We start from the raw sequence: 27041 nt of genomic DNA on the forward strand, positions 1-27041 counted from the left end.
ATTAAGTTAAATATTTAATTGTCTATAATTTTTCTTTGAGTTGGGCACTTCTGGTGACTTCATCAGTTAACTTGTTTATCCTGTAAGCTGACTCACTTAAGGTTTTTGGTGTACATAGTTTTTTATAGTTATGGCCTCATTATTTTGTGTTTAGTATTGTGCTATAAATTTGAAAGTCATTATGATCCTAGAATACAGCAGTCACTTGGGTATGCGGCAGGAGTTCCATAGATAATAAACATACTTTGATAAACAACACTTTTTTAATCTATAAGAAAACATATATAATTAGTAGTATATCAATAAAAATTGTGAATAGTTAATTTTATTATGTAACACAGAACAAAAATGTATGTAACATCTTATATATAAAATATTTTTTAAGTAACTTCTGATTTAAGAAAAGAACATGGTGTTTGTGGTTAATTAATGAGTAGTTTCTTATAGCATGAACTTTTATGTCAGAAAAAATTAAGGATTATATTTGCTCTTTAAATATTTTCTTTAAAAAGAATTTTTAAATTTTTAAAAAATGGATTATAATACTTTCCATCAAGGAAATAATATAAACACCTTTTTGATGTTTTTTTTTTTTTCAAAATATTAGTCAATTCCATTAATCTATAAAGTGTCAATTATTATTGTGCTCCTTTTTCATCCCATCAATTGATTTAGATTTGACATCCTATAACTGCCAAAAAATGTAAATTAAAAATATGTTTCCTATTTTTTTCCTTTCAGGGAAATCTTGAGGAGTTGGACACTTTTCTTCCTCCAGCATTAATTATTTTGTGGGAGGAGGCTGTACACTGGTAAGTCTCACTCATTCTAATGGCTCTTTCTAAAATTTAGCTAATAAAGTTGTGACTTGGTGGTAATATAGAATAGGTAGGATTAAAGACACATCAATATCATTGCTTGACTAATTAAAGAATGACTTTTTTCGAACAAAAAAAATTAATCATTTTTTGATTTTTATTTTTATTTTATTTTTTTATTTTTTAACTTTACAATATTGTATTGGTTTTGCCATATATCAACATGAATCCGCCACAAGTATACACGTGTTCCCCATCCTGAACCCTTCACCCTCCTCCCTCCCTGTACCATCCCTCTTGTATTTCATTTTGGCTGCCCTGAGTCTTTGTTGCTGCATGTGGGATTTCTCTAGTTAACACAAGCAGGGGCTACTGTGTATTTGTGATGTGCAAACTTCTCATTGAAGTAGCTTCTTTTGTGGAGTATGGGCTCTGGGCTTGTGGGCTTCAGTAATTATGGCATGAGGGCTCAGTAGTTGTTGGCTCGTGGGCCCTAGAGTGCAAGTTTAGTAGCTGTGGAGCATGGGTTTAGTTGCTCTCAGCATGTGGGATCTTCCTGGATCAGGGATTGAACCTTTGTCCCCTGCATTGGCAGGTGGACTCTTTAACCACTGGACCATCTGTAATTGTTCAGTAGCTAAGTCATGTCTGACTGTTACCCCATGGACTGAAGCATGCCAGGCTTCCCTGTCCTTTACCCTCTCCAGGAGTTTGCTCAAACTCAATTCTATTGAGTTGGTGATGCCATCCAATCATTTCATCCTTTGTCACCCCGATCTCCTCTTGCCCTCAGTCTTTCCCAGCATCAGGGTCTTTTCCAGTGAGTCAGCTCTTCACAGCAGGTGTCTGAAGTATTGAAGCTTCAGCTTTAGCATCAGTCCTTCTAATGAATATTTAGGGTTCATTTCCTTTAAGATTGACCTTCAAAGAAGTCCTCAAACAAAATGTATAACATTGGGATTTCATTTTGGTTTTTAATTAATCTAGTAATAGGAATACCTATAGATGTAAAATTAAAATTATGTGTATAATGGAAACTAGTAAATTTTTTAAGTATAAAACTGTGGTGGTACTCCTTATAGGTAAGTTTTCAGCTATCTTGTTCTTTGATATAGAGTCCTACAGTGGTAATTGAACGAGCGTACATGATGAGGTCTGAGGCTGCAGTCAAATAAAAGCTAATAAGTGTTGTCAGTTTTCTCAACACATGATAGTCATTTTGCATATTGAAATTCATTTTAAAGTTAAAATGATTCTTATGTACTTTTATGCCATAAAACCAAATGCGTGTCTTTTTGCCTCAAATCATTTTTTCTTCTGTTATTTATAAATATTATTAACATATTTTGGTATCATGTTTCTGAACAACCTTTCCCCCAACCATCCAATTAATTCTCACTCACACCCACACCCACACTCACAGACACATACACACACATACATTTACTTGTTTTATAAATAGTGTCTGTTATATTAACCATTAGTTAATTTTGAACTTTTAATCTACAGTTTTTGAGTCACATTTCACCACTTATGTACTTTAGAGCTATCTCCATGTTTCTGATGAAACATTTCATCAGTTAAAATTGTTAAATATGTACTCAAATATATGTACATTTTTTATGAGTTACATAAATTTGCCATTATCTTTATATACTATTTTATATACAAGTAGTAAAAATATAGAACTCACACTTAGGAAATTTTTAGGATAAAATGAATATGTATGTACATACTTGTATGTGCATCTGACTCTTTGTGACCCTATGGACTGTGTAGCCTGTCAGTCTCCTCTGTCCATGGAATTCTCCAGTCAAGAATACTGGAGTGGGTAGCCATTCCCTTCTCCAGGGCGTCTTCCTGACCCAGGGTTGGAACCCAGGTCTCCTGAATTGCAGGCAAATTCTTTTCTGTTGAGCCACCAGGGAAGCTCACAATGGACATGAGTTTGAGCAAACTCCAGGAGACAGTAAGGGACAGGGAAGCCTGGTATGCTGTAGTCCGTGGACCATGGGGTGAAAGGAGTCAGACACGACTTAGCAACTGAACAATAGCCATATATATATATATATATATATATATATATATATATATATATATATATATATATCGGAGAAGGCAATGGCGACCCACTCCAGTACTCTTACCTGGAGAATCCCAGGGAAGGGGGAGCCTGGTGGGCTGCCATCTCTGGGGTCGCACAGAGTCAGACACGACTGAAGCAACTTAGCAGCATATATATATATATATATATGTGTGTGTGTGTGTGTGTGTGTATATGTATGCTATATATATTAGGCACCTCTGTCCAAGGTGATTCTCCAGGCAAGAATACTGGAGCGTGTTGCTATACTTTTCTCCAAGAGATCTTCCCAACCCAGGGATCAAACCCATGTCTCCCACATTGCAGGCAGACTTTTTACTGTCTAAGCCACCAGGGAAGTCCATGGACTGAAGTCTGCCAGGCTCCTCTGTGCATGGAATTCTCTAGGCCAGAATACTGGAGTGGGTAGTCATTCCCTTCTCCAGGGAATCTTTCCAACCCAGGGATTGAAGGTCTCCCACGTTGCAGGCGAATTCTTAACATCTGAGCCACCAGGGAAGCACACCAGTCTAGTAAACTCTATCAGTTTTTTTAAAAAATGAAACAAATGAAGCTTGTGTGACACAACCCAGTGAATCCTGAGTGATTCTCATTAATTATGGCTTTCTTCACAGGCCAGGCACCTGATAGAATAATTCACTTAGACTCAAGAATTCTGGGAGATCAAGTTCTACCTGACCAAGTCATAGCACACAAAATCTAGCTTATCTTGTGTGTGTGTGTGTGTGTGTGTGTGTGTGTTTTAACCCACTCTTACCAATTTTACTTCTATTCCTGGGCCCCAGAATTTTCAATGATTTTGCTCTCAAGAAACAGAATAAGCAGAGTAATCACTTTTTCTGTTTCATCTTGGATTGAATTTTTCCTGTTCTGAGTTGCCAGCCACTTCATAAAAGTGTCTGAATTGTCTCTTGACGGAATTTTTAAAAAAAAGGGAGGGCGCATTTACTTTCCTCCCAGAACACAGATGAAAATTTAAGAAAATATGTACTCAGATTTGCTGGTGAAAAATCACAAACCATGGAATTCAAGAGTTAAGCTGAAGTGACGTGTGTTGTAACAAGTTGGCTAGTTGTCTGTTACTGAATAAACAGTGTGTGGTGTTCAAGACACAAGGGACCATTGCTCAAATTTTCAAGATTTTCTAAACTGAAATTTCTCTAATTAGGTAAATTTCTCATGGGGATTCCCTCAGTTTCATTATGGAGCCCCCCCACCTCCCCGGGTCATTAAAACGTCTGACCCTTTTCTATGTTTCCCTTTTTGCCACATATTCCCTCTCAAGACTTTATATTAACCCAATAACTTCTTATGTTTCTTCTTTTTTTCATTCTATAACTTTTATGGTTTTGTGGTTGAACTCATCTACTCTTGTAGCTTCAAGGATAATGTATATATAATGATCACATATAGTGATACTCAAATCAGTATGTCGTCTTAGGATCTCATTCCTGAAAGTCAAATCAACATATCTATTTGATAGTGTATACATTTTTCAACTTCTAATATACTAAAATTGAACTCAAAATATCTTCCTGTAAACATCCTTTTGCCTTTCTCATTCCTGTAAATAGAAGTACCATCTACCCAGTTTTCCAAAAAGAAACCTGGCAAGTATCTTGGATTCCTTTCTCAGCTCTCTTATTATAAAACACACAGAGTCATGTCAGTGCTTCCTCTGGACAGATGAGAAATGCTACCAGAAGTAAGAAAAATGCAATTTGTATTTTTAAACAAGTTTGAAATGTGTTGCTGAAAACTAAATCTATTGAGAGAAGTAAATGATCACTGTAGTCCAAAACAAGGACAAAAATAAAATTCATCCCCAAGTAGGAGCTAATGCTGAAGAATTTTATCGTTAGCCTATTGTGTTTTTACTATAAACTCTAATGTTTTGAATTTTATTTCATTAATACATTAGCATTTCCAACCTACAAATATATATGCATTTATCTTTGGAGAACCATTGTGTCTTTTCCCAATAACTGTGTCGAGTTATTGTTCTTTTTTTTTTTTTATTTTGTGAAATATCAGTGGAAATAAAAATCCTCTTCTAAATAGTCATATAATGCATGCTTCTCATATGTAGTGATCAAACACATATATTCATTTTTAATCCTGTTAAATTGATTAGAATATTTGACATACATTTGACTGGGCAATAATCATACTCTAGTTCTTTTCTACACAAAACTAGCATGACTAAAATTATTGTTTGAAAGGTGCAGGTGTACATTTCTGCATGTTACTGAGCCATATTTGTGAACTGGGGAATCAATGTTGTCTGAACAAGGTGGAGAAGGTCACATCCTACTCATTTATTTTTACCACAAAATGTAATGCTTATGCTTTCATCTCTACTTTTTTGTACATCATAATGAAAGTTTTCATCCATTTACTTGGTATTTCCCTTTTATTACTGGAGGAGACAATTTCATTTACCTTTAGGCTATGATATAATAAACTTGATAATTCATATTGTATTCTCACTTCTATTTAGTTAGTGGAGGACCTCTCCACACCTCCACTTCAGTGTGTGAAATTTTCAGGACTCTGATTCAATATTCCTATCAATTGCCAGAGTGAACTGAATTAATAGAAGGAATTACCCCCTTTCACTTATTCTACCAAGACTGAGTCTCCAGAGGAATGCTTCAGTGTTGCAGACAGTACATCCCCTGGTTTGCTGGCTGTCCTTAATGGGATGTTAAAATCGATTGGAGCAATTTCTCTGTCACCTGAGAAGCCCTGTAGGTTTTGTGGCATGTTCCAATTTCATATCCTTCTCATTCCTTTTTAAAAATTGTACATCATTAACCAAGTGTCTTCCTCACTTATGAGACCACGACTTCCTTTTTCTGAGGAAACAGTTCTTGTAAATGTGTAATATACCTGGAATCCAGGCCAATACACCAGTGTTTGTGTCAAAGCCATGGCGGATAATACTGCAAATGACGTAAGGCTAAGAGTGCGTGTTTGCAGTAACAGTGCTCCTGTATTGAGGAAACACTGCCCCCTTGTGAAGGCCACTTTATCCTTGTGAATACTTTGAAAATTTAAGCACAGACTATGACATAAAATACACAAAAGCAACTTTATTTTTGTCTATGAGTATCTACTACATTCACCCTCAGCATGATTATTTCCCTGCCCCTTGAGAAACTCAAGCAGGCATCTTGACATTTCTGCAACTTTACGATGGTAAAAATGGCCACGATCAATTCAGAATCTTAAAGCGGAGTGTCAACTCATGTCATTTGTCTGGCTTAATGCTGAGACCTCTCAATGTCAGACTGAGCCATTTGCAGACTAGTAATTTAGGAAGGATGAAGCTATAAGCTTTTTCCTCTTTCTCTGTTCAAACCTTATATGATTCATCCTCCTCCAACTTGCCAGTATCTTTAGTTTGGGGGCTTGGTGAGCGAGAAGAGGTACAGGGATCAGCACAGGGTAGGTATGAATACCTACTAGATAGGCAGGTATTTAAAGCTGTTTGTTTTTTTTTTTTAATCAGTACATCTGTGCTTCCTTCAAAGACCCCACCAGTCTCTACAGATGGTACATCAGTATCTTCTTTGCAAGTAGCAAACTTTTCTGAGATTCATTGTTTGAACCTTTTTCAGTACTTTAGACATCAGGTCTTATCTCTAGCTTTTCCTCCTTGAGCTCTATTCACGATACTGCCCTCCTTTCAGACAGAATCCTTATTTCATTCTATTTCTCAAGTGGGAAGGTTAAATGTTAAATGCCCCCCAGTTTGTAGCACAGTTATCCAATGCACTGAATGGTCTCCTTAGAGTCACACTCTCTTAATTTAGGATTGGGAGATTACACCCAAATTCCTGAAAAGTCAGTGGGAGAAGATTATAGCACAGCTCTCTCCAAGGAAATACTTTTCAAATGTTATTCAATTCCTTATTTTAATGTGAGTGAGGGATTTTAAATTTACCTAAATTTTAAGTTATCTAAAATTCATCTGAATTTTGCATCTATTTGGACTGTGGTCAGCCAAAATGCCCATTCTAATTCCTTCTTAGATACACAGAGACAGCCTGAAAGAAATATGCATTTTCCCAAGATCAGTGTTGACTAGAGAAAATCTATTAAGAAAGTCAGTTCAAATCTGGCTGTCAAATAATTTGTGTTATGGTTATATTCAAATATATGTGTTGTCACATCATTCTCAGGTGAAATTGCTTAATAATCATAAAGTGTCAAAATTTCTATAAGGAGTTCAGAAAAGTTGCAAATGATTATATCAGAGGTGAAACACTTAGAATTAGCATATTGGTACATCTGCAGTGCTGAATATAATACAGCATTTATCATTTCTTTCAAGTACGACATTATGAGTTAATTGTGCAATTACTATGAAAGGGTTTTGAATTTGTAGTCCATAAAAGGTTGACATTTCTAAGGCGTGTTATTTTCTCAAGGTACTAGACATTCACATTGATCAGTAAGATTTAACAAATAACAAATAGAATTTCTTTTCAGAAGGAAAACTACCTTCCAGGTTCAGAAGCAGTCAGGGTATAGAAACTTCTATTTATAAAATCTTGTGTGAACTTTCTCTGGAATAAATTTTAAAAGCATTATTTAAATATACATATTAATACTTTAAATATGATGACAAGATTTAATTACATATTTCTAAAATATTTGTTGTCTTTCATGAAATATATCTCATGACAGTGACAATGCAAATATTACTTAAACAAAACATTTGGAAATACATTTTAAAATGACTGGACATATGAGTCTTGTCCATATAAGGACAAGGATGTACAATATGACTGAGAGTAAGTAATGCACTTTTTTAGTGTTGACATGAAACAAACAGTCTATCAGATATTTCCCAGAAAAGACACATTTATTTGGCATCAGCAGAAAATTGCAGTTTTTTGGTCTGCAACCGTGGGGAGACCAAGTCAAAGTTCCCCAGGGCAAAAGAAGAAGAAGCTTTTGCAGAGAAGAAAAGGAAGTTGGAATGGCTATAGTAAGTATGTGGCTTTTCATGGGCTAAATCTTTGCCAGGAAAGGAGTCTTCTTTGTGTTGGGCTCTGCTATTGTTACAGTTCATGAGAGCTCCCTCTTTTGATCTCACAACTCTGTGTAATTAAGGTTTTTGTTATTCAGTTCAGTTCAGTCGCTCAGTTGTGTCCAACTCTGCAACCCCATGAACCGCAGCATGCCAGGCCTCCCTGTCCATCACCAACTCCCGGAGTTTACCCAAACTCATGTTCATGGAGTCACTGATGCCATCCAACCATCTCATCCTCTGTCATCCCCTTCTCCTCCTGCCCTCAATCTTTCCCAGCATGAGGATCTTTTCCAATGAGTCAGCTCTTCGCATCAGGTGGCCAAAGTATTGGAGTTTCAGATTCAACATCAGTCCTTCCAATGAACATCCAGGACTGATCTCATTTAGGATGGACTGGTTGGATCTCCTTGCAGTCCAAGGGACTCTCAAGAGTCTTTTCCAACACCACAGTTCAAAGGCATTAATTCTTCAGCGCTCAGCTTTCTTTATAGTCCAACTCTCACATCCATACCTGACCACTGGAAAAAACCATAGCCTTGACTAGACAGACCTGTGTTGGCAAAGTAATGTCTTTGCTTTTTAATATACTGTCTAGGTTGGTCATAACTTTCCTTTCAAGGAGTAAGCATCTTTTAATTTCATTGCTGCAATCACCATCTGCAGTGATTTCGGAGCCCCAAAATATAAAGTCAGCCACTGTTTCCACTGTTTCCCCATCTATTTGCCATGAAGTGGTGGGACCGGATGCCATGATCCTAGTTTTCTGAATGTTGAGCTTTATGCCAACTTTTTCACTTTCCTCTTTCACTTTCATCAAGAGGCTCTTTAGTTCTTCTTCATTTTCTGCCATAAGGGTGGTGTCATCTGCATATCTGAGGTTATTGATATTTCTTCCAGCAGTTTTGATTCCAGCTTGTGCTTCTTCCAGCCCAGCATTTCTCATAATGTACTCTGCATATAAGTCAAATAAGCAGGGTGACAATGTACAGCCTTGACGTACTCCTTTTCCTATTTGGAACCAGTCTGTTGTTCCATGTCCAGTTCTAACTGTTGCTTCCTGACCTGCATACAGGTTTCTCAAGAGGCAGGTCAGGTGGTCTGGTATTCCCATCTCTTTCAGAATTTTCCACAGTTTATTGTGATCCACACAGTCAAAGGCTTTGGCATAGTCAATAAAGTAGAAATTAAGTTCTTATTAATACATTAGTTAAAATGAAAATACCTAGAGCATACAAATTAAAGCTCTCATTATGAACAAATGTATATTTGAAACAATTACCAACTATTGTTTTGAAGCATTAAACATTAAAATAGTATTTTACTGAAGAATGAACATTGGTACATTTATCATGAATGCAAATAATTTCTTACTTTTCTTAAATGGACATTTTTTCTTTTCTTTCTTAGGACTTAAAGGCATCTTAAGCATTTTTACTTAAGCTCTAACATGTGATGTATTATAGTAATTGATTGGTAGTAGCCAATAAAGTACTTTTAGTAGTTAACTACTAAGACTAGAGCTTTTAGATAATTCTATACTTTATGAAAAAAATTTGTTCAGTTTGAGGTGTGACAATAAAATACATGAGAAATTTGCATGGAGATAATACAAGAAAGATCAATAAACATGAAGTTTGGTGAAATATGTGAAGGTAAAAACATAAATGTTAGATTTATTTAGAGAAAAGAGGTAAAGCTTTTCTTTCTTCAAGTATATGGTAGAAATTATGTGCAGAATTGTTTTCATTGCCACCAAACATAAACAAGAGTCTTTGCTTTTAAATATAAATATATGAGATGGTTAGACAGCATCAATGACTCAATGGACATGAATTTGAGGAAACTCCTGGAAATAGTTCTGTTGTCCATGGGATTACAAAGAATTGGACACGACTTAGTGACTGAACAACCACAACAGCCCCACTACACAGACATGTGTGTTTATGGCACGGCTGGGGGATCCCAGTCTCCTTTTCCAATGAAAGCCCTGATGTCCTATTTACTAGAAAAGTTTGTGGAAAGACTGGAATGTAGCCTACGTATGGATTTTGTTTTATATGGAAATCCAGAGATGAGATTTTTGAGCATCCTTTTTAATGGAACTAGAATATAGAGTATTGACATTTATAGATATTCAAAATTCTTAAAGAACTATTGAAACATCATAGTCTGATGTCTAAAGGGAAAAAAATGAGACTGTGTCTGTTACACATGTGAAATTATCAGTCCTAATTAGATTAGTCATAACAGTGAGATATATATATGTGTGTGTGTGTGTGTGTGTGTGTGTGTGTGATTTTCAAAAATATGATTGGGTTTATTTGTTTTTTGATTAATGTCAAAAAACATTAATGTAGGGATTCCCTGCCTACATCAACGGGTGAAAAATACCTCTTTATTTTATTTCACATCTTCCCTGGTGGCTCAGATGGTAAAGAATCTGCCTGCAATGGAGTAGACCCTAGTTTGATCCCTGGCTCTGGAATATCCCCTGGAGAAAAGACTCGCTACCCACTCTGGGGTATTCTTACCTGGAGAATTCCATGAACAGAGGACCCTGGTGGGCTACAGTCCATGGAGTCACAAAGAATAACTTGAATTTTGGACAAACTTCCAGTACAAGATAGTTTTCTGAGATTAAAAAAAAAAAAACAAACAAATGCCATCCAAGGACAGCTTTATATAAAGCTGTTATCAGATTTCTTTTTTTTTTTCCTTTGAGGCATAAGAAATACTGAAGCATAAAACATGTTAAAGAAACAGCCTAATTACAACCATATAATTCAATAGGCTTTCTGCTCTATAATAGTGAATTATTGAGAACAGGAAAGCAATTAATGGAAGAAATCATTTCTAAAATGGGTATTCAGCATTTGGCTCTAGTTTATGGCATTTTATTCATTCTAGTAGCTAAAATAAAATGTAGTAAATGTAAATCTTCTGCTGCATAATCTACGTAAACTGTAATAAATTAGTTTAATGATTTTACTTTTAGTTTAAAATGAAAGACCCAGTGTGTAAACTTGTATAGGGTGATTTTAATTTGTGCAGTACAAGGGCCCGTGGCATCATTTCCCTTCCTGTTATTTCCTGTTGTAGGTACCAATATTCTTGTCGGACAACATGCAGATATAAAAGGGAAAGTGATTCTCTGTTGCTTTAACTTAGCAAACATTTATTCATTGTCTACTGCACATGCTAATAAATTAGAAAGCTATCTATGAAGTATGAGAGCAGTGTATCAAAACCAAGTAAGAGGCATGAGACCAAAATTGCCTTTAAAATAGGGATTTATTGTCAGACACAGATGCAAGGAGGTGCACATTTCTAGGTTGGTTTAATTCTGTGACACACATGTCATGGAAGATTCTGAAAAATTCCTTCCTGAAGCTCTGCTTTCCTTAGCCAGTGGTCTTTCATTCTTAAGTTTATTCCCTCATGGTCACAGGATGACTTATCTGCCAATATCTAATTTTCTAATACTAGACACTGTCTTTTGAAACCTCCCCACAGACTCTCTCGAGTGCCACTGACCACATTTGGAAAGCACATTTAGAGAGATTAAGCATCTCACATTTTCATATTCTGTAATGGAAGATGGATTTATCAGAATACAAGTGTGTGCGGAGAGCCAATGGCAGTAAGATGAGAAAACAGCAATATTTGATACAAGAGGCAATACAGATTGCTATGCTTTCCAGAGTTTAGAACTGTATTAATGTCTATACAAGTAGTAAAACTTCACAAAGGGGATAATACTTGCAAGAGAGAGCATGAATGACAGTTTTCAGATAAAACAAGGGATTCATAAGTAGCTGGAGTTATTAAAAAATAAGATTCTCCATTCATATGTATACTAAGTGACTAGTATCTATTTCTCAGAATATTCTTGTGGCATAATAAATGTGCCACTCACATATATTTTTGTTTGTTAAATAATAACAGACAATATAGATATGCTTCTTATGGGTATTGCATTGTGTTGGGCCAAAATTGTTGGTTCATTTTAAGCAGGAAAAAAAAAAAAAACAGAACAAAAAACATGACCCAATAAAATAGAAGCACACTTTTTACTATTTGACTAAAAACGGTTCCTCTTTCAAAGTAGGAATTATTTATTCTTTAAAATAATGAATCTCTAACTTTTCCAAATGACAAAATTAGGATGATTATAACTTCAATCTCTATATTCAAGATCTGAGGCAGAATTCAATATAACAAAGTTAAAATTACTGTATCAAGTATCATTAACACATTATAGGCATTCATCTTTTTAAACATTAACTCACAATGATAATAAGAAGGTTGTCCCATTCTACAAATTCAAAATTTGAAGTAGAAATCAGTCAGAAATTTGGCATATTCAGTTTTTCAGTTCCTCAATCTCTTAGTTTCCTGTCTCACTTCATCTAGTCTAGATAGTTTAAACTTAGACCTGAAAGAAAGCTTCAAAATTTTCTGAAGAAAATAAAAGAATATCTCTGCATTATTGAGATATGTAGGATTCTAAAACAAGATTTTGAAAAATAAACTACAATTGATGTAGGGAAAGATTCATATTTTTATAGCAATAAAATTAGACACATGTTTTAAAAAAGTCTTCTTGCTCCATAAAGAAAATAAAAAGTGAACCCCAGACTTTATTCAAGACATAGAACTAACAAACAGCATGACCTATAAAAACTTTTGGAAGTGGTAAGGAAAAGGACAAGCCAACAGCAACAAAAAATAGACCAGCTTATGAGCAGGAATTTCACAAGTGAATGATTTATACTTATATGAAAATATGCTTTCAGTATCTCTATGTCTACCACGTTGATAAACCTAAAAAATCTGGCAACATTACTAATTGTTAGTGAAGATGTATAACAATGGAAATGTTTTATATACCTTGCTTGGAGGAACGTAGACTGAGACAATCAGTCTAAAAACCATTTTGGCATTTTCTAAAGGGGCTAAAGATATGCTTAACCCATGATAAGAAATTTTCATTCCTAGGAACATATCCTAAAGCGGTGCTTAAAAATGTGCAACAGAGATTATTTCTGATAATGATCCTAGCAGCATTGTTTGCACTATAAACAGACAAATCCAGAAATGGTCTACAGGTTTGTTCACTTTAAACTTTCATAGTGAATAAGTATCTTATAGAGAGATTCTCTGAGATTGTATAAACATCCTCTTCTTTCTCAAACTTCCATCCACTGCTTGTAGCCTCCATTCATGATTTTAGAACTCCATTATTTCCTCTGGATTTATTACTTTGCATTGTTATATGCCTTCTGGGTTTCCCTAGTAGCTCAGTTGGTAAAGAATCTGCCTGCAATGTTGAAGACCTGGGTTCTATCCCTGGGTTGGGAAAATCCCCTGTAGTAGGGATAGGCTACCCACTCCAGTATTCCAGATAATTTGGTCAGGATGAAAACATAAAGAAAGTTTCCACACTTGTTTAAGAACCTTAAAATTTGGGGGGACTTCCTTGGTGGCTCAGTGGGTAAAGCGTCTGCCTGCAATGCAGGAGACCTGAGTACAATCCCTGAGTTGGGAAGATCCCCTGGAGAAGGAAATGACACCCGACTCTGATACTCTTGCCTGGAAAATCCCATGGACGGAGAAGTCTGGTAGGCTACAGTCCATGGGGTCGAAAAGAGTCTTCACTTTCACTTTCATTCTGTTATAATGAAGAAACTTCCTATCACTCTCTCTATCATCTATTTAGACACACTGATTTATTTTTCATTCAAACAGTTATAACCCATTATTCTGAATAGACTGTGTGTGCTGTCTCTTCAGTTCTGTCTGACTCTTTGTGACCTTGTGGACCACAGCACCAGGCTCCTCTGTCCATGGGATTTTCCTTGAAAGCATACTAAGGTGGGTTGCCATGCCCTTTTTCAGGAGGTCTTCCCAACCAGGGATTGAGCCCGGGTATCCTGCATTACAGGTGAATTCTCTACTACTGAGGTACCTGGCAAGCCCATTCTAAATAGATTAAGTAAATATGTTTCAAAAGAAATTTTAATGTCACTAACAGCAGAAAAGCATAATCCTAAAACTTGTTAAAATTTCTATCTACAAACCATCCCAAATTACATCCATATTGTTGGAGATGCTCTCAAATGGCTTCACAGGAATCAGTTCAGTTTAGTCGCTCAGTCATGTCTGACTCTTTGCCATCCCAAGGACTGCAGCATGCCAGGTCTCCCTGTCCATCAACAACTCCTAGAATTTACTCAAACTCATGTCCATTGAGTCAGTGATGCATCCAACCATCTCATCCTCTGTCATCCCCTTCTCCTCCCACCTTCAATCTTTCCCAGCATGAGGGTCTTTTCAAATGAGTCAATTCTTCACATCAGGTGGCCAAAGTTTTGGAGTTGCAGCTTCAACATCAGTCCTTTGAAAGAATATTCAGGACTGATTTCCTTTAGGATGGACTGGTTGGATCTCCTTGTAGTCCGAGGGACACTCAAGTGTCTTCTCCAACACTACAGTTCAAAAGCATCAATTCTTTGGAACTCAGCTTTCCTTATAGTCCAACTCTCACATCCACATCTCACATTCACAGGACTAAAACAATCAAAAATGGCTTGGCAAGGTAGTCTTTACTTCTACAGAAGGGTGTGTGAGACTCTTAAAGCTAAGAGCGAGGGCTTTCAAGAAGATCATATGGGGTGGTTACAAAAGGAGGGACTCCTTTTTCTGCCTGGAAGCTTCCAATGGAAGTTGGTTAACTCCTTACATGCCACTATTCATTTAGGAGAAAAGGCCCTCCAGCCATAGGAGCTCTTACCTTAACTGGAGGTCTTCTGGAATCTGAGACTGGGCCGCGTGAGCTTTCTGCTGAGTTCGTTTTTCGCTGTCCTGGTTTCCAGCACGATGGGCCTTCCCCTGCGCTGGGTTTCTTCGCCTTCCGCTTCTAGCGCGGGAGCTTCGCTGAGTTGGGCTCCTGTTGTGCTTGGCCTCTTCCACGTAGAGGTTGTTTCAGCCAGGTTAAACCCGAGTCACGGCACCATAGATGTCACGCGAGTGTATGTTCCTCGGTTCTTTGTCTCGTCACAACAAAGATTTGGAGCGACGGACATTAAAGCCCTCGGCGCGTCACAGCTCTTGGGTCTTGGACAAACCGTGCTACAGCTCTTAGGCAAATCAGTGTTACAGCTCTATTTTATTTAGAAGATAGCAGGAGAATCCAAGACTTGAAGAGAAGAGAGTGGAGGAGTGCGTGGGGAGGGGGGGAGAGAGAGAGAGAGAGAGAGTGCATGCATGCGGGAGATAGAGTCTGAGAGAAAGCGCTTTGGCTCCTCCTTTTATATGTTTTTTCCTCCACCTGGGCCTGCCCTATGCAAATTGGGCTTAGCCAGGAGTGCTGTTTGTTCTGTTTGTTCTGCCTGAAGTCTTCACTCTGGTCCTTGGACCTTCCTTGTCTTTTAGCCACCGCCATTTTGGACTCCTTTTCCCTGTTCTACCTACCTAACAGCAAGGTAGTCTTTACTTCTACAGAAGGGTGTGCTACAGGCCAAGGTCTGGGAACAAGGACACAGAGTGGGAAATCCTCTCAATTTTTATCCCTGAGAAGCAGGTCCCCCACCCTGGCTCTTCATACATTGAGGACCACAGAGTAACAATATTTCCCAGATGTTGCCTAAGTCTTTATTGGATGATTGATAACTATTTCCCCCACCCTTTTAGTTCTTTGTGCATGTCTAGGATAAAGCCCACAAATGTAGCCCACCAAAATGTTCTTAGGAGGAAAAAGCATGAGGAAGTGAAAAGAGCAAAGGATTGGTAACTAGCCACCATTTTAGGAATCTTATTTGCAAGCCAGCTATATACTTTTCTGTTCAACTGTTCTAAGAATAAATCACTTCTTCATTTCTTATAACTTCTCCTTTGATAGAAAAGACCGTACCTTTCTTACAGATCTTGCCTAATTATATAAAGCCCTTATCAGCTACATATACTTTAATTCAGATTGATAGCAAGCATGTAACAAGGTTCGAGGGACAAGGGCTGACACAAGGTGGAGGTGACTATAGCCTATTGCCTTTTTCGGAAAAGGTAGATCCAACCGATTGCCATGGAAAGGGCACAGTGCAGTCTACAGGCAAATTAGAGAAGGACATATGAGACACGTTTAGTATGAAATTTAGGATTTCTAATTTTGCCTAGGAGTAACCCAGAAATAAAATGTTTCAAAAGAACCTCATAACATTTTACATTTTGAAAACTGTTCAGTTCCTAAATCTCAACAGAGGAGATACATTTTGTAAAATTCTATGATGATGGCAGCTGCTACCAGCTGCTCTTGCACCTCCCCATCCCCTTCTCAACCTCCTCTTCCTCCTTGTCTTCCACTTCTTTTTCTTCTATTATTCCTACTAGTTAATAATTTTAGCAGATGCCTCATATAATTGACTCAAGTTTTCAGACATGATATTTTTTATTTATTTATATGTGCTTTTTATTATTTTGTTTAATGTTCAAAATAAGTATTTGAGATTCATATTATTTTCACCTCTGTACAGATGAGGGACATTGAAATTTTTAAACAAGTTAAATAACTATTGAAATCTGAATACAAAGTTTACCTCCCATTAACTTATATGCTTAATGATAACTACATATCACTCTTTTCCCAGAAATCTGTCTTCTCCAAGTCAAAGCTAACATGTTGTGCCTAGCTTTTCAAAGCATTTTAATCCACTGAATTTACTTTATCTCTACAGTTTTATCTTTTACACCTCCCTACAAATTTTCCAAATGCAACCTCTTCAAAGTCTCAGAAGCATGATAGGATTAGTCCTTCCTCCAAACTTTTTATCACCATGTACTCTTCCTTATCTAGAATGCTCTTCATTTCCTCATCTGTTTATCCAGTTCATCTTTGCTTAAGTCAAGCATTTTACTGCTTCCTCTGTGGCGATTTTCCTCTTCCAGAAAGTTCCATCTTCAAAAACTGTATAGTACTTAACATTGATGTCTTCCCAGATGGCACAGTGGTAAAGAATCCGTCTGCCAAGCAGGAGACCCAGGGTTGATCCCTGGCTCAGGAAAATGCCCTGGTATAGGAAATGACAACCCACTCCAATATCCTTGCCTGGAAAATTCCATGGACAGAGGAGCCTGGTGGGCAACAGTCCATGGGGTTGAAAAGAGTTGGACATCACTGAGTGACTGAGCCTTTAACATTGATAGAAATTAAAAGAGAAATAAAAATCTTGAAATTATGGAGTATCTGTTAGTTCTAGTGTGGAATGTGATTAAGATAGTTGTCTCCATAATCAGATACCTGAGGGAAAACAAAGGAAACTTTTATTCTACTATTTACTAACAGTGTGAAGTTAAGCAGTAAGCTTTCCCTGCCTTGGTTTCTCATCTATAAAATACACTCACATCTATGCAATAGTAGTATGTACTTCATAGCATTTTGCCATTTAAAAAATGAAATATATATTAAGTAACTGATAATGCCAAAATTCTGCCTCTACACAGGCACTAAATTAAGTCTTGCATACAGAGTTTTGGGTGAAGTAGAAAAGAATAGCTTTATTGCTAGCTAGCCAGGCAGAAGGCCACAGGAGGCTAATGACCTCAAAAGTGTATGTCCTGACCTGAAGAGGGTAGTGAGGAGTCTTTTCTAATGGTTCAAAGAGGAGGATGTGATCAGCTCAGGGATAATCTTCTGATTGGTTGGTGGTGAGGTAATTGAGAGTCAGCATCATCAAACTTCTGGTTCCAACCAGTCTGGGTCTGCGTGCTTGTGGGCAGCATATAGTTAACTTATTTCATTTGGTGGGAGCTTTAGTATCTGTGCCGATTCATTCTGAGCTGCCTTGATGGCAGGGGATGGGGGAGGAGGGCTGCTTCCAACTGTGGCACCACCTGGGTGGTCGCTGCGACCAAGTGATTCCCTTAACAGCCTTTCTTCTCCTCGACTCTATAAAGGCCGTTTTGCACAGAAGATCCTGAAGTAGTCTTATTTTGACATTGATCTTGCAGGGGTACAGTGACTAGTTTTTATTGACCTGCATACAGACTATGAGATTTTTTTAGGGTAAAGTGTGTTACTCAGTTGGATCACTTCAGACCCTAGTACAGACCAGAGATCAGTTGCTCAGTCGTGTCTGACTCTTTGCGACCCCATGATTCGCAGCAGGCCAGGCCTCTCTGTCCATCACCAACTCCCAGAGTTCACGGAGACTCACGTCTATCGAATCAGTGATGCCATCCAGCCATCTCATCCTCTGTCGTCCCCTTCTCCTCTTGCCCTCAATCCCTCCCAGCATCAGAGTGTTTTCCAATGAGTCAACTCTTTGCATGAGGTGGCCAAAGTACTGGAGTTTCAGCTTTAGCATCATTCCCTCCAAAGAAATCCCAGGGCTGACCTCCTTCAGAATGGACTGGTTGGATCTCCTTGCAGTCCAAGGGACTCTCAAGTGTCTTCTCCAACACCACAGTTCAAAAGCATCAATTCTTTGGCACTCAGCCTTCTCCACAATCTCACATCCATACATGACCACTGGAAAAACCATAGCCTTGACTAGACGAATGTTTGTTGGCAAAGTAATGTCTCTGCTTTTGAATATGCTATCTAGGTTGATCATAACTTTCCTTCCAAGGAGTAAGCGTCTTTTAATTTCATGGCTGCAGTCACCATCTGTAGTGATTTTGGAGCCCAGAAAAATAAAGTCTGCCACTGTTTCCACTGTTTCCCCATCTATTTCCCATCAAGTGATGGGACCAGATGCCATGATCTTCATTTTCTGAATGTTGAGCTTTAAGCCAACTTTTTCACTCTCCACTTTCACCTTCATCAAGAGGCTTTTTAGTTCCTCTTCCCTTTCTGCCATAAGGGTGGTGTCATCTGCATATCTGAGGTTATTGATATTTCTCCCGGGCCTTAGAAAGCATCACTATGAACAAAGCTAGTGGAGGTGATGGAATTCCAGTTGAGCTATTCCAAATCCTGAAAGATGATGCTGTGAAAGTGCTGCACTCAAAATGCCAGCAAATTTGGAAAACTCAGCAGTGGCCACAGGACTGGAAAAGGTCAGTTTTCATTCCAATCCCAAAGAAACGCAATGCCAAAGAATGCTCAAACTACCACACAATTGCACTCATCTTACACGCTAGTAAAGTAATGCTCAAAATTCCCCAAGACAGGCTTCAGCAATATGAGAACCGTGAACTTTCTGATGTTCAAGCTGGTTTTAGAAAAGGTAGAGGAACCAGAGATCAAATTGCCAACATCCTCTGGATCATTGAAAAAGCAAGAGAGATCCAGAAAAGCATCTATTTCTGCTTTATTGACTATGCCAAAGCCTTTGACTGTGTGGATCACAATAAACTGTGGAAAATTCTGAAAAAGATGGGAATACCAGACCACCTGATCTACCTCTTGAGAAATATGTATGCAGGTCAGGAAGCAACAGTTAGAACTGGACATGGAACAACAGACTGGTTCCAAATAGGACCCTAGTACAGGGCCTAGTAAATAAACAGTAGCTGTGCCTTCAGTCATGTTGAAGGAACCATCTTTTTAACTGAGGCTTACCTAACACTTTATCAGGTACACTTAAAATGTTATATACAGCTTTCCAAGAAGAGGAAGAAGACAAGAACGAAAGGGAGTGTGGGGGTGGAGGGGAATCCCAGAATAATTTCAGATCCATTGAAAAAAATAGGTTAGATTTGCATCTTCAGAGCTAAACCAAACAGATCCTGCACATCTAAACGATATCACAGAAGCGCTCAAACCATCATTAAACACCTCAAGTTCATATTGTTTTCCAAGCTAACAGTGCCAACCTTTCTTAATATGTAACATTCTCCAACTTTGCATTGTTTTTTTTTTTTTTTTGACCCACATTCAAGTTCTACATAAATGCTGAGTTGACAACATAAGACTTAGATGGATAGAGATTGTTCAAATCTGGAAAATGGCAACCTATTTTTTTTTCCAGTGAGAGAGCTTTTATGCTATTTAAAGAAAAGTCAAGAGTTCACATAAGTAGATTATTAATAGCTTTTTAGAAAACATGGTGGCTGTATAGAGGCAGTGTGCAGGGTATGCCAGGGAATTAATAAACACAGTATACCCTCCTCTGGAGAAGGCGATGGCACCCCACTCCCGTACTCTTGCCTGGAAAATCCCATGGACAGAGGAGCCTGGAAGGCTACAGTCCATAGGGTCGCTGAGATTTGGACAGGACTGAGTGACTTCACTTTAGTATCTGCAAAACAGCTCAAAGATATTGTTGTATATATCCCTTGAGGGGGAACCAGGACTCTGCCCCAAGGCTGCACTTTTGTTTCTTGACTTCTCCTCCCTTGTCTCCATATTCCCTCCCTTTCCTGATTAGCAACTTTTGGAACCTGCCCTTTGGAACTCAGGGAAAGTCTTGGAAGCTGAAAGTGAAGTCATTCAGTTGTGTCCAACTCTTTGGGACCCCATGGACAGTAGCCTACCAGGCTCTGCCCTCCATGGGATTTTCCAGGCAAGAATACTGGAGTGGGCTGCCATTTCCTTCTCCAGGGGATCTTCCCAACCCAGGGATCGAACCCAGGTCCTCTGTATTGCAGACAGACGCTTTACTGTCTGAGCCACCTGAAGCTTAAAAAGCAAAAAAAAGCTACAAGCAAAAAACAAACAAACAACAACAAAAAAAATGGGATGCAGAAAAGCTTTTGTGCCCAGGAGCCCCACAGGGTCCTGATCAGTTTTACTGGCATTGTTTTAACTGCTTTGTATGTACAGAAATTAAATCTTTTAGAGATGCTCACTTTAGAGTTGAGGATAGCATTGATTTATACTTCTTTAGTATCTGTATAAAAAATTGAATTGCCTTTATATTTCACCTATGTTCTATGCAGCGTCAGTGCTCATTGCCAGTTGATTACAATTTCCTTTTTAATAGTTCCCAAAGGGTTTCTTACACAAAGAAGCAAGATTAATTTGAGTGTAAAATATTTTCACATAGATACATTAACTCAGTGTTACTGTGGATGACTTTGTCCTACTGCCATGGTTTTGCTAACTACTTAAATATTTATCTGGCATAATAACAAAAATAATAAAATGTAAGTCAGCAGCTGTCAGTGCACATAATTTTGTGGTTGATAAATTCAAGTAGAAGCATTGCTAGCTAAACGGATCAAAAAGCAGGTAACTCTGAAAGGTCAATTCTGAATTATTGTTACTCATAATCATTTCCCAAGTCATTAAGCCTATAAAATCCAAATGAAATTGAAAGCCATAAAAGTAAATTATAGAAAAGCTGCCTAAGTAGGTAGTGAGAGTGCCATACATGTGAGCAAGACACATGTCTACAGAAATTAGTTTGACTGGATCATTCAGAATAAGACTGCTTTAGTGAACGTTATGTGGCCATTACCGTTTACAGACCCCATATCTCAAAGACATTCTAATTAATCAACCACAAACAATTCAGTGAGGTGAAGTGTTAAGAGAAGCAGTTTTTAAGTATACCCATAAACTGGGAAAATAAGTCTCTAGAATTACAAAGGAAGAAAAGCACAGTTAACTGTATAAATAACTACAATTAATCACATTAGATGTCTTTTGTTACAATAGAGATTTATGAGAAAGATGGTTAGGGAATAAATCTGTATTATGTAATTCTAATTGAGGATTAAAAATGTATTTTCCTTCCAAGTGAAAGTTTTTCTTTTGTCATTATCAACTTATTTCATGTCTCATTTCTCATTTGTACAGTCAGATTTCTTTTGCCATTTATTGCTTGTTGAGACTATTGTTATACCCTTTTTTCAATGAAATATGCTGAAACAGTACAGATGAAATATGAATATAATTTAATGTTATAATGCAATATTTTATTTTCAGAGTGAATATTGTTTTCTTACCATGCTCACAAGTCTTTTAAGATACAAAATTCTAAACACATCAATAACTCTTGAAGTCAGAATCTACATAGGATTATTTAGGGCCACTGAATTTTCAATTAATGGTTTGTATAATGAAGTGTGAAAAGTAAATGTAGAATTACATCTTGGAAGACAATCCAGAAGTGGAAAGAACATGGAATTTTCAGCATAACCACCTGAATTAGAAGTGCAGTCTTGGCAAATTACTCAGACTCTTCTAGTCTTAATATTTTCATGTGTGAAGTTGGAACAACATTCTTTTCATAATGATGAAGGACTCAATTAATGAAGAAAGCATGGCAACTATAGAATATATGCACCTAATTTCAGAACTCCAAAATACATAATAAATAAATTACAAAATTGAAGGAAAAATAAACCATTCAATATTAATAATTAAAGATATTTATACCATAATTTTGACAACTAATAAAACAACCAGTAAGAAAATCAGCAAGGATATAGAAGATTTCAATAACAATATAAACCCACTAGACTAATAAATAGGCTTTCCAGGTGGCACTAGTGGTAAAGAATCGGTCTGCCAATGCAGGAAATGCAAGATAAGAGGGTTCAATCCCTGGGTCGGAAAGATCCCACAGAGTAGGAATTGGCAAGCCACTCCAGTATTCTTGCTGAGAGAATTCCATGAACAGAGGAGCCTGGTGGATTACAGTCCATGGGGCCACAAAGACTCAGACAAAACTGAGCAACTGAGTGCATACACACACACACACGCACACATATACAGAATAATAAATTTCTATAGAAAAAACACATTTAATAATGGCAAAAGAGAGACAAGATAATATTTTCTTTGCATAGAATGACTCACTTAAGTAGCAAAGGTATTGAACTTTGTCCTATATATAAGAAGGACCTTGAAAAATCAAATGGAAACCTTAAATTTTAATAACAATTTATAGTTTTTAATTACTGATAGTTGCATTTGGCACTAGTGGTAAAGAAGCCACCTGGCAATGCAGGAGATATAAGAGACGAGTTCAATCCCTGGATTGGGAAGATCCCCTGGAAAAAAGCATGGCAACCCACTCCAGTATTCTTGCCTGGAGAATCCCATGAACAGAGGAGCCAGGCGGGTTCCAGTCCATAAGGTCACAAACAGTTGGACATGACTAAAGCGACTTAGCACAAAGAGTTGCATCTGATCACTGTAGAAAATTTTAAAGACACAGAATGGCCCAAAGAACAAAATTAGGTAGCATATGTCATCTAATATTTAGAATCTAATTATGAATCTAATTATGAATTTAATTATTTAGAATCTAATATTAGAATCTATTTTTTTTTTGATGCATGCTTTTCTAGATATTTTAATCTTTTTCTTTTCTTTAAAAATTTCTGGATTTTGTCATATATACTCTTAGAATAGAATGAGTTCTTTCTTAAAACATTGTAGACAATACCTCTATCATTAAATATATGTCTATAGCAAATGTTTCATAATATGTTGTATCCCATCAATAACTCATTCACTGTTTAAGTATTGTTTGATATGTAAGCTGTTTTGACATTTACACAGTAGATTGTCTTTTAATTGACTGAAAAGATTCCAAGGCATCATGAAAGTATTTAATTTTCAGATTTTTAATTAAAATATTACAGAGCAAGACCTGTTAGCTTTTGTTTGGATATAGTATTTTACTTCAGTAAATTTTAATATCATTGAAAAACATAATGATGTTAATAATAGCATAAGATTATTGAGGATTAATATATTTTGGAGTATGTATACTTCTCTAGCAGATCTTGGAAATTATTAATAATATTGAGGTAGAAATTGATAGGTAGTCAGTGTAGGACTCTGAGACCTCTCAGTCTTGTTTTCAGTAAACATGTCACTCCATTAACCTAAAGCTATACCCTTTGTCCCTAATTCCTGAAATGTGTCTTTGGTCTGATAAATTATCAGCCCTCAGATCCAGGGAAAGGCAGTAATTAACTTCTATTACATATGCCTGAGGGAAAAACAACTGGTGGTCATTAATCTTTAGCCCATACATCTGGTCCATTGTAAAATGGCCAGGAGGCATGAAAAAGGGTAGTGACTTAATCTGGGATCAAGAGAAGCCATAAAGATATTAAGTTAAACATTTTGACCTTTAAACTGATTGGTTAGAAATAACATGTTTTATGGACAGGAGCCAACCAAAAATGTACAGATTAAACTGGTAAGGACATAAACTGCTGTAAGTCCTGCTTTGGGGGGCTTTTTACTCCCTCTGAGTCTATGATGAAAACTTTGTACTTTTCTTCTCTATAATAAATCCTATTTTCTTGCTACCATAAGTGGTTGTGTCTCAATGAAGTTCATTCTTTTGCTCCATGAACAAGAACTCAGATTCCTGTTTCAATATTACTATATTTATTTATCTAGTTATGCTCTTGAAAATTATATGAAGCATTTACATGTAATAATTTAATATTTTTGTTCACTGATTTGGGTCCTTTAATTTTCTATGTTGTTTGTTACATCTGAGTTTAGATGTAAGCAGCTATCCTAATACATAAAAAATTAATACCTATCCAGAAAATTTGGTCCTTTGTAATATTACTATTTTCCTTTTATCTTTGTTTAACAGTTTCCCCAAATATGAGCATTGTGGTGCTCTTATTCTAGATCTAAAACTTATAATGGAATTATCATTTGTAGAAAATAGTTCTGGGCTTGGGAGATGAAATAGTGAGTAAAAGTTAACATTGTGCCTTTGTTAATGAAACTTACAGTCTGGTAGAAAAGAAGAACATTAATAATGTTGTCAAACCCAAGTCTGTGTGTCCATTGCAGAAAGAGGTCAAGAAAACCGAAACACTGGGATTTGGAGCAGAGAAAGTTTTATTGCAGGGCCAAGCAAGGAGAACAAGTATGTTCAAAAGACCAAAACGCCCTGATGGTTTTTAGGGAAGAGTTTTTATTGTTTTTTTTTTTTTTTTTACTATACAATATTGTATTGGTTATGCCATACATCAACGTGCATCCACCACAGGTGTACACGTGTTCCCCATCCTGAACCCCCCTTCCACCACCCTCCCCATACCATTCCTCTGGGTCATCCCAGTGCACCAGCCCCAAGCTTCCTGTATCCTGCATTGAACCTAGACTGGCGATTTGTTTCTCATATGATATTATACATGTTTTAATGCCATTCTCCCAAATCATACCCCCCTCCCTCTCCCACAGAGTCTAAAAGACTGTTCTGTACATCTATGTCTCTTTTGCTGTCTCGCATACAGTTTTTAAATGTGACATTTTGGTTGAGGGCTTCAGGGAGCATGACATTCTTCTGATTGGTCGATGGTAAGTTAACAGGGCAGTATTCCAGGAATCTCAATCATCAAAGTTCTGGTTCAGACCAGTTTGGGTTCTCAACGTGTGGTTCGGTCCTCCACCATTCTTTAGATATTAAGTTCCTCAAAATTCTTGCATTAAGTTCCATCTTTATTCCTCTTACAATACTTAAAAAATGATTAGATGAATAAATATTAAAACTAATTTAAAGGAATGATTAAATATATATATATACTTATTTTATTTGTAAATTAAATTGTATTGAAATATAGTTGGTTTACAATGTTGTATTAGTTTCAGGTAGAGAGCAAAGTGAATCAGTTATACATACACACGTATTCACTCTTTTTTAGACTCAATTAGCATATAGGTCATTACAGAGTATTCAGTAGAGTTTCCTGAGCTATGCAGTAGGCCCCTATTAGTTATTTATTTTATATATAGTAATGTGTATATATCAATCTCCCACTTTATCCCTTCCCCTATGCCCCTTTCCATCTTAGTAACCATATGTTTGTTTTCTACATCCAAAATCAGAAAAAGCATGGATGCACAGGTTGAGAAAATATATTTATTTTAAAATAATCATTTGCCATAGGTCTTTGCGATTATGAACTCAATTTCAGTGGTGTATTTGTGTCTTTTCCATAAACCAATTCCCCAAATGCCAAAAAGGTGTACTACAATTTAACTCAATTCTGACGCCATCTACCTGGAAAGAGCATCAGATTGCACAGGTGAAGGGCCCAGTCCCTAAGGCTGTATCCACCCCCACCCCCGCAACTACACTTCAGACTCCAGGGCCAAGTTCAGGTTGTTCCTGTGATTCTGAGGTTCAGAGTTTCTCATGAACCCCTCTGTGGGCTTGATAAGTATGCTAGTGTGGCTCACCCAGGGAAATGTTTTACTTTCTAGATTACCACTTTATTATAAAATGCTGTCACCTAGCAAGGGCTTGTAGCCTGATGTGCAAAGAAATCAATCCTATTGTACTGGCCTTTGAGAGGAAAAAAATAAGAAGAAGAATAACTTTATTGCCAGGTCCACTGACAAGGAGACAGATGGCAGGGTTCAAATCTGCCTCCTCCACCTCGTATTGGTCAAGCTTTTATGAGTTAGGGAGGACAGACTGATATGCAGAAATGCTGGCAGGGCAGGTTTCAGTTGGAGGGCTTTAAATTTGACCATTTATAATAAGTTATGGAATGGTGGGTTCAAGTGTGAATCTTCATGGACAATGGACCCATTATTTCTGAAAGGGTTCTGGAATTAAGCCCTCTGTCATGTTCTGGTTTGCTTATTCTGTGACTGGTTTAACTTTAAACATGCCCAGGTTACATGACTTGTGGTTTTGACTCTGTATCTGCAAGACAGGATGTATCTGGATACCATCATGTTATGGACAGAGTTGCAGTTACAGATATAACTCAGGAACAGGTGCATCAGGCAAGGACATGGAGTTTCCATGTCCTTTCTGAATGTGCCACCCTTCTAATACCTCCAGATGATCTCCAACCCAGAGGCTCCCAAACACATCCTTTGGGTTTTTATGAATGCTTTATTACATGACATGTTTGATTAATAATTGGCCATTGGTGATAGATTCAACCTCCAGCCCCTTTCCCCTCTCTGGATATCAGGGGTGGGTCGGAAAGTTCCAATCCTCAGTATATGGTTGCTTCTTCTGACAACCAGCCCCATCTTTAGGTGCTTCCCAGGTGATACAGTAGTAAAGAATCCACCTTCCAATGCAGGGCAAACATGTATAGGAGCTTAAGAAAAGTCAATTTATTAACAAAATCCCAGTTTTGATAGAAAGGGACGTTATGAATAACAAAACACCCATTTCACTTTTAT

General features: G+C 37.2%; 1 protein-coding gene across 1 annotated transcript in view; it reads left to right on the forward strand.

Moving 5' to 3' along the window:
- PTPRD (protein tyrosine phosphatase receptor type D) overlaps positions 1-27041 on the forward strand; it is a 2533682-nt gene that overhangs the window by 672602 nt on the left and 1834039 nt on the right. Inside the window, exon 4 of the mRNA XM_086415146.1 lies at positions 742-812. The gene's annotated coding sequence lies outside the window, so the exon portion shown is untranslated. The remainder of the gene's footprint in view (positions 1-741; positions 813-27041) is intronic.

Source organism: Bos grunniens, chromosome 8, assembly GCF_055505025.1.
Source record: "Bos grunniens cultivar Pamir isolate PY7600 chromosome 8, Bosgru_T2T1.0, whole genome shotgun sequence".
Lineage (NCBI taxonomy): Eukaryota > Metazoa > Chordata > Mammalia > Artiodactyla > Bovidae > Bos > Bos grunniens.